Source organism: Sinocyclocheilus anshuiensis, unplaced genomic scaffold (genome assembly GCF_001515605.1).
Source record: "Sinocyclocheilus anshuiensis isolate Anshui unplaced genomic scaffold, SAMN03320099.WGS_v1.1 scaffold1023, whole genome shotgun sequence".
Classification (NCBI taxonomy): domain Eukaryota; kingdom Metazoa; phylum Chordata; class Actinopteri; order Cypriniformes; family Cyprinidae; genus Sinocyclocheilus; species Sinocyclocheilus anshuiensis.
Window position 1 is genome coordinate 572314 of NW_015546084.1, and position 9743 is coordinate 582056.

A 9743-nucleotide genomic window follows, 5' to 3' on the forward strand; every position below is an offset into this window, starting at 1 on the left:
AAAAAATCAGTCAGTTTTAACCTTCAATATTATAGTAATGTAGTACCAACTGACTTGTGTATATTTTACAGCATTAGTTAAGAGATTATTTTTCCATGAGAAAATTTGTCATGTACTGTACCTGATATATCCAAAATAATCGACATCGAATCGAATCGGGAATCGAATCGAATCGCAAGCTTGTCAAATCGAATCGTGAAATTTGTGTCAAAACCCAGCCCTAGTAATATGCATTGCTAAGAACTTCATTCGGACAGCTTTAAAGGCAATTTTCTCAATATTTAGATTTTTAAATTGTTTTATTTAAATTTTAAAAAATTGACCCTTATGACTGGTTTTGTGGTCCAGGGTCACATTTGAATATAATAAGCACCTAATTTATATAAGACACTGATATTTATCTTTAACCAGGCCCTTATTGAATTAACATTTTACTTCAATTAAAATTCATTAGAACTAAACATCTAAAAAGAAAGAAGTATCCAGAGTTTAACTGACTAGTATTAGTAGGATGGTGGTCACAAGAAGTAAAACCATGGTCCTCATTACCATGGTTATATGTGACCCTGGACCACAAAACCAGTCATAAGGGTACATTTTTTCGAAATTGAGATTTATACATCATCTGAAAGCTGAATAAATAAGCTTTCCATTGATGTATGGTTTGTTAGGATAGGACAATATTTGGCCAAGAATTTGGAATTTGAGGGTGCAAAAAAATCAAAATATTGAGAAAATCGCCTTTAAAGTTGTCCAAATGAAGTTCTTAGCAATGCATATTACTAATAAAAAAAATATTTTTTTATATATTTACAGTAGGAAATTTACAAAATATCTTCATGGAACATGATCTTTATTTAATATCCTAATGATTTTTGGCATACAATAAAAATCAATAATTTTGAACGTATTTTTGGCTATTGCTACAAATATACCCCAGCGACTTAAGACTGGTTTTGTGGTCCAGGGTCACATATGGTTTTTAAAATAAACAAGTAATAATAAACTATAAAATTTGTAGTTTAAAAAAACTAATCATGAAGAAACTACAAAACAGCTTCTATGAAATTAAAATAGCCTATTCCCCAATATGTAATAACAGTAACATTTATAATAAATACATTTCTGCCAACACATAGGCTATTTGTACAGTGTTAACTTCAAGTTAAATTACTGTGGTGCTGAATTGAAAAGCCTATTGGCGTTTTCCAATATACCTCATTGTCGTGGCTGTTTTCAGCCAGCATCACTACAGAACCTTTAATGTTCTCATATCACACCACTGTATAACAATTCTGTGTCACATCTGAATAGATCAAGCGACTTGCGCTGTTTATCTCTTTTAAATCGTGGCAGATTTTAAATTAAAGTGTAATTTAAAAACAGCGCCTAATATTAGGGAGGTCTCCTTCGTTTTGGCGATCAGCCCACTGAATGGAATGTCGCGGTGTTCCCGATGGCCAGTAGGCTATGCGATCGCGGGCATCAGAATTCTGGGCCCTATGCACTCTGTCACCCTTTTCCCCCCACTAGCAACGCCCCTGGGTACAACCCTTCTCAGTGATCTCTGGTCCCTATTAGTCACTTTCAGTGTTTAACCACTATTCTTCTTCAATGATAAAGTCTTGACATGTTGTAATTCTTAAAACACTAAACAAATGGGCTGTTAAGGTTATAGACGCTCCTGCTAAATGGGCTCTAATGATTTGCCCTTTTTGGAAGTCTGACAACTCACCCATTTCACCCACGGCTTGTACTAAACACTGCTGAACACTTATACTACACTGTTATACAAACTAGAGAGTATAGAAAACGAAAATATATATAAAAGACAATCACAAGGTTTTTTCACTATACCCTACACATATGTGACCCTGGACCACAAAACCAGTCTTAAGTCGCTGGGGTATATTTGTAGCAATAGCCAAAAATACATTGTATGGGTCAAAATTATAGATTTTTCTTTTATGCCAAAAATCATTAGGACATTAAGTAAAGATCATGTTCCATGGAAGATACTTTGTAAATTTCCTACTGTAAATATATAAAAGCTTAATTTTTGATTAGTAATATGCATTGCTAAGAACTTCATTTGGACAACTTTTAAGGTGATTTTCTCAATATTTAGATTTTTTTGCACCCTCAGATTACAGATTTTCAAATAGTTGTATCTCGGCCAAATATTGATCCTAACAAACCATACATCAATGGAAAGCTCATTTATTCAGCTTTCAGATGATGTATAAATCTCAATTTCGAAAAATGTACCCTTATGACTGGTTTTGTGTTGTCCAGGGTCACATATGATATTAACCTCTATAATAACGGGTGGGTGTTCACATTACTTTGTCCACCACCGGTTTATTTTTGACAAATAGAAAGTTCAAAAGATCAGCATTTATTTAAAACAGAAATCTTTTGTCACATTATAAATGTCACTTTTGATAAATTTAATGGATCCTTGCTGAATTTATTAAAAAAATAATAATAACTGACCCCAATGGCAGTGTACATGTTGTTGTTGTTTTTAATATTTTATAAACCACACATGAATTATAGAAGTCTATTTTAAGTCCTTTTGATGATTTAAAGGACTTTGAAGACACACTGTCAAGACATAAAACACATAAAGCCCTGGTACCCAGTGTGAAACTGCTCTGAATGCTTTCCTGACTTTAAACAAATGTATTTTTGGATTTCAGTGGACAGTTATGACAGGAATCACATTGAGGGCCAGGTGGCTCCCGTCATGTTATGAAGGTTGCACCTTCACTGTCACGTTGTGAAACAAAACTCATCTGTCTTCTCTTATTTACTGAGTAGCAACATCAGACATTTACCAGCTGTTAGACAAACAAAACCTAATAAACAGGACATAGAGGTGAATTTGGGACATGAGGACACAATGATTCACTCTCAGAACGACTCTGAATGATTCTTGTCAATACAGAAGATGAGCTCAACTATATGCAAATCAAATTACAGAAAGTGTGAGTGAGAAGCACTTTAGAGTCAGTGAAGGCTGTGTCAGATGTGAATAAATGATGTGAAGGAAAAGTATCATGAATAAGAATTACAGCTGAGCAGTTATTGATTATTACAAAGAGCTGAGGTTGACCAGGTTTTTATTGGGCACGGAGAACTGCGTGAGAAATTAGGCCAGTATAGTCAACATATTGTTGTCATACTGTGTGTGTGTGTGTATATATATATATATATATATATATATATGTGTGTGTGTGTGTGCATACTGTGTGTGTGTGTGTGTGTATATATATATATATATATAATATACAAAAATTAAATTAAAGCAATAAAACATTAATGAAACTGTTTTATAATTGTTTATGTTTTAATTATTTTAACTTATATATAATCACACTTATGTTCATAAAATGATCAAATAATAATTATACATGAAAATGATTAAAAATATTGTTTTAGATAATAAATATGAATAGTTAATAATGAGCAAATTGTGTGCATTTATAACATTTAAAAACCCTTGTGACAGAATTTACAAAAAATATTGTCATTCATGATGGTTTTGAAAACTAACATACAAAACCACTGCTAGAAAAAGCACATTTCATATATTCCTTGTGACAACGTCACATGTTGTGTGACTAAATTATTTAGCAGTTCTTATATTTTTATTTTATAGTATCAAGAGATATTTGTAATGATATCCGCCGTGAGTTATACTGAGGACAGTATTTGTGTATTTACGAGTGTGTGACTCCTCATGTGCGTGTGAATGTGTGTGCGTGTGTGAGATCTGAGTTCAGATGCCAGGAGACTGAAATGTCTGTGGCAGTTATTGGGTTTAGAGTTTGATTCGGAGCGCTGGAGGATCTGCTGACTGCATAGTTGCAAGCTCTCTATAAAAAGTGGTTTGGTGAACCAGCAAATACATAGACATTCAGGCAATTAGATCTACTAATTAATCAAGCTAAAGACAATCTCCCCAAAATACACATCAGCCCATGCAGGTTTAAGAAGATTTCACAGCATGAATGTCCAACTTCCAGTGCATTTATACAGTTTATAACAAGTATTCACAACTTCTTTTACTTGTAGGTAGAAGTATGCATAATTGCTTATTTGATTTGACTCAGCACACTAAACTTATAACTTAAAATCTGAATTTCCATGCACAGTTACTCAAAATATACCCAAAATACAGCATTAGTAAATCACTTGGTACGAAACTTCCAAAGAGACCATCACAGGATGTAATAAACTTCAATGCAGGACCAACATTTGATCAGATTAACACTAAAATTACAGAATGAATCAGGAACAGATTCTTACACACAAGCTCTCAAGCCCATTTCCCACCTCAAAGCAGATGGTCCGGCATATCCAGAGCACTGCAGCCGCAAACTGCAGGATTCCTTCCAGAGGGTGTGTGAGTAAGTGTGTGTGTGTGAGATAGTCAGAGACTGTTGCTGAGTGCCCAAGAATGAAAAGGTACTCAATCAGACGGAGGCAGAGCTGAGAGAGTGAGTGTATGCGAGACTGGCAGCATGTTTGTGGGCTTTGTGAGTGCGTTTGTGTGTGTATGTGGGAGAGGGTGGGATCAGCAGAGCAGGGAAGGGCTACTACAGTAAAGGATGGTGAAAGAGAGAGGAGAAAAAAAGAGAAAGGGTGGGGTCAATGCAGAGATTCTGAGCTTGATCGGATAATTGGTCTTTCCCTTCGGATCATTCTTTTCCCGGCCCAGTTTATTCCAGTTTAATGGGATGTTAGTTTAAACTCAGTTGCACAGACATTTTGAGGGGCAGGGGCTCAAGTGGAAAAAAGGGCACTTTTTTATTTAAATTTTTATTTCTAAACAAAACGTTAAATATAGCCTATTAGGGGTGTGCAATATTGACAAAAAAATATATTTCAATATTTTCTGGGATTTTATCGATAACGATAATTAGATGATATTTTGCTGAGTGTGTTATTGTGCTGATATCTTAAGGACAACCGTAGACAGCTGACTCCTAAAGTTTTTGATATTCCTCATATTCTGTGTGGTGATCAGTTCACAGCAGTGATAGAAATGAATCTTTTCCAATAAGTTTAAATAGATTTTTACCTTTTATGGGCAGTTTTACCTTTATAAAGCCAATTTTTCTAAAAAAATAAAATGTGCATCATCTTTTCAGTCAAATTCTTAAATTGAATCAGTCAATTATAATAATTAAATAAAAAAGTAATTTGGGCTGTTACCAAGCAAATGAAATCAGTATAAACAAATTTAATCTGCAATGCAGAGAAAACACAGAAGCTGCATTAGAAGGGACATTTAGATGCATTTACACACTGTTTAATGCAGGACATGAATGTTTAACCTGCAGTTACAAATGCATTAATACTGTTTTGATATTTTAAACATAAAACGTTGAATAGGCTACTGATATTTGAAATTATTTTAAAAAATTAAAAGATATTTTAAATGTGAAATTAAAACCGCCAGTAGGTGGCAGCAAGTCACTGTTAATAAGTGAGTCATTGCGATTGAACCGAATCATTTAAACGGTTGATTCATTCAGGAACAAAACAGCATCATGTTGCTCAGAGACGGAAATTGGAATTATATTTATTGGCGAAATAGAGCAAAAACAGTCAATATTATGTCTAAAATGTAAGTGTCTTAATGTTAAATTCTTGTTTATTGAACTGCTGTATAAAATCAATATCACATTTGTAATCATGTTGCTTTTTGGTGAAAAAAAACGTCATACTTACATTCGCGTGATACTTATTAACTATATGAAATTATATAAATATATACATTTCTGCCCCCATATCTTCAATTTTGTGATCATTCTAAATGCATTTTAATAAACTGAATCATGCAGTGAAAGAATGCGCACTGGTCTAACCCATAACTCTCTCATGAGTCATGGATGTTAGCAAGACAAATTAGCTAACTATAATTGCCTTTTGTTTTTTGGATAATTAGCTGTAAATTCGAGGCACAGATAGCTTACTCTGTTGTTCATCACCACTCACCTCCACACCAAGATGAACACAACTGGAAAGGGAGGGAGGGCTTCACTTCTGTGGCTCTCTTGCCTGTCAGTGATGTGCTGATCAATGTGTGCAACACTGCTGTGCTGCAGAGACGCGAGTCTTAACATTTCCTGACCTGACCCGATATTTTGATTTTTTTATTTGTTTGACAGGGAAAGCTGTGCGCAAACAGAAACACACAACGTGCACAAACAGAAACACACAACGTGCACATATTTACATATATTCATTAAATAAAAAGTTTTTTAAAAAACACTCCCCAGAGAAAAGGGCACTTTCTCTCAAAGAAGAAAAAGGGCAGGTGCTCAAGCCCCCTTTGATGTCTATGTGTGCACGTGCTTGCTTACTGTCCTTAATTTAAAAATGCTGCATAAAATGTTTTTTTTTTTTTTGTTTTTTTTAAAGAAAGATAGCACATAAACACTTTTTAAATACTTTCTTGGTTTTGAATGATAACAAATCAAGTTAGTGTGATTAACAACAGCTGTGGTTACTCCAATAGGACACCTGTGTGAACTTGAAGAAAACCAGCATCCACAAAAAATTCCCTTCAGACCAGCTGATTTAAGGTAATATCAAAAAGGCATCACAAAATTAGTTCCATTTTGTATCTAATGCAAGAACATTCAGACTTGTGGAACAGTGTCCACTGTATATATTTGTTTGTTTTTTGTTAAGTCTTTAAGTTGAGAGCATATTTCTCCAGTTTGGCCCAATTAAATTGTTATGCAGGCACATTGTGTGCAGATCTAAAAATATACAGTGATAAATTAAATATGACTGCTGCTGTTTCTAAATAATGTAATGTCTGGTTTAAGAAGACTACACACTTTGTAGTGAACATGTGACCAAACATAAGGCATGAGCTGTTCAATAAAGAAGGCTTCAAGTGATCTTAAAGAGAATTAATGCCACCTTATATATTATGCACACAAAATTAAGAACATTAAGCATTTTGCTGGAATGTCTATACTTTATTGCAGATCATTTCATGAAGCAAATGGCAGATTTAGTTCTGAAGCCGCTCGATTAAAGGTTATTAACATCTGCCTAGTAGAACCTTGTTGTTCTGAGAATTGTCCAGTTGTCAGTACATTTAGGACTGTTGAAGAGTTCATGAGTCAGGAGTTGAAAAGCCCTGGAATATACAGTACAAATCAAATTAAACCCAGAGTGCCATCAGCAATGGTGTGCAAAGCACATGCTTATCTCCATATAGTTATTTCAAAATCCATACAAATGGTTCAAAATATCCAGAAAATGGTCACTGTGCAATATGAAGAATGGGTTACAGAAAGCTAATTATCTATCAAAATAATTGGATTATAGTGTATTTGGAATTGAAATTCATGTTTCTGATGGAAAAATCCAGAAATCGTGTTTGCAGTATATGACACAGATGTTCAGAATAAAGTTTCATTCAGTTAGCATATTGTTTTGTGTTCAATTTTCTTTTTGAACCAGCAGTACAGACTTTTCTTTTCAGTCTAGTTGGCACATGACCAACCTTCAAAGTTAAAATATGATTGAAATAATGTCAGTTGCTGTTTTAACGTTTACACAATGTTGATATAAAGTTTAATGCTAAATCATTGAAAAATGTTTTTAACAAAAACAAATCATTAAAAAAATTTTTTTTAAAATATCTATGTTGAATCAATGTCATGTCAATAACAAGAAATATCTTCCTTTTGAATTATGATATTAATATTTTATTTATTAGCATTTTATGATATTTTGATCAAAACACCTCTTCAAAAATCCAAATGTATATGTACAAATATAATTATTGTCATTAGTAACAATAATTATAATGGATGCAGTTTTAATCTCAAAAGAGCAGTGAGATTTTGTGTGGATTTACAATTTTGTGTAGGTGCCTACAGTTTGCAATTCATTATTACATTTTTATTCATACACTGAACTAAACAAATAATACAGCCTAAAAAATACACACGTTTCTTTAAAAAAAAAACCTCTTTACTTTCGTTACCACTCTGAAACAATTGCAATTGGTTGTTTCACCTGGTTGCTTTCATCATGATTGGCTAATCTGACTGTCATCCACGAAACTGGCCAATGGCAAAAGTGCGTGCCTTTTTACTAGTCAGGTTTGAAAATATACGTCAGTTTGGTGATGCGTTTGCTACTGATCCGCGAGATAACTCGGTCACTCAGTTCCTGATTATTTGCCTGTTAAATTCTTATTTTAAACTAATATGAGCTGTGACATGTCAACGGAGAACAGAAGCTGGAGTGTGAACACAGAGGAAGGGGCAGACTGCATGTGTGAGGTCCTGCAAACATATGGCGATATCAGGTAACACAATTTTTTTCAGTCAAACCAATGTAAAGTTATGTTAACATTTTTCAGTCAAACCAACGTAAAGTTATGTTTTGTGTCAATAATTTATGTGAGTGAGAGGAAATCAAAGTCCATGCAGCGTCCGAATGAGCTGTGTGTTTGTATTAAAGGGGTCATATGATGCGATTTCAAGTTTTCCTTTCTTATTTAATCATTCATTCAGACCATTTTTTAAATTAATTCAGATTAAGCATTTTAAATAGACTGCAGCATTAACATTTTGTCAGAACTTCTAGTAAATTAAATTTTATTTTTAGTTGTCTGTTCAGAATCAAATTGTCTGTTTGAAACTAAAAAAAATTGGATTCTCTGTATCCAGAATCATGCAGCTCTAACTTAAGTTATTAAAACTGACTTTTAAAGAAATAGTTGACAAAAACAAAAAAATCCGTCATTTACTCACCCTCAAGTTGCTTAACACAAAAGAAGATATTTTGAGGAATTTTTGTAACCAAACAGTTGTGGGGTACCATTGACTTCATATTATTTTTTTCATACTGTGGAAGTCAATGGGACATAGTTGACAAAAACTAAAAAATACGTCATTTACTCACCCTCAAGTTGCTTAACACAAAAGAAGATATTTTGAGGAATTTTTGTAACCAAACAGTTGTGGGGTACCATTGACTTCATATTCTTTTTTTCATACTGTGGAAGTCAATGGTGCCTCACAAAAAAAAAACAAATGCATATGCATACATTATAAGCTGATTTTATTATTACAAATTGAAATCAGAATTATCTGAATAAATAAACAGTAATTCTCTATAAATTTGCCCTTCCAGTGATTTTACAATACATTTACCATTGAAGTTGTTTTTTCTTATCCTTAGTATAAGTTATTTCATGGCATTACTATTTTAACATGTGTATGTAACATAATATTTCACGTTTACTAAACACATCCTAGAAAAGTTGTCTATCGGAATGGCATGTAAACACTTTGGTTTTTACTCTGTTGTTTTCCTTACTGTAGGGGAGGGCAGCATCCTCATACATCATCTTCCTGACAAAGTTTAAAATGTCCTTTTTTTTTATTATTATTTTTGGTATCACCATGATTCAGCTAAGCACAAAAGTGCTATTTTAATGTTATCTTATATAGCTGTATATACAGTATATAAAAAAAAAAATTTTGTTTTGCAGAGGCTTTTATAAGAAGACGGCTACCGGCAAGAAGCTGAGAGGGAACTCTCAAAATTGGTACAAGAGACAAGAGGACTGAGGGTGTCTAGAATGCACAAATGTATGTCTGCAGTATAAGCAGTACTGAAAAATGTATAGTTGCTGCTGCTTCTAACTGTCCCCGGTTTTTTTCTTGTGCAAATGTTCAAAGCTTTCAGTAAAC

General features: G+C 33.5%; 1 protein-coding gene across 1 annotated transcript in view; it reads right to left on the reverse strand.

Moving 5' to 3' along the window:
• Positions 1-4486, reverse strand: part of LOC107700024 (potassium channel subfamily K member 4-like) — a 34525-nt gene extending 30039 nt beyond the window's left edge. Inside the window, exon 1 of the mRNA XM_016501516.1 lies at positions 4342-4486. The gene's annotated coding sequence lies outside the window, so the exon portion shown is untranslated. The remainder of the gene's footprint in view (positions 1-4341) is intronic.
• Between the last annotated feature and the right edge of the window lie 5257 nt (positions 4487-9743).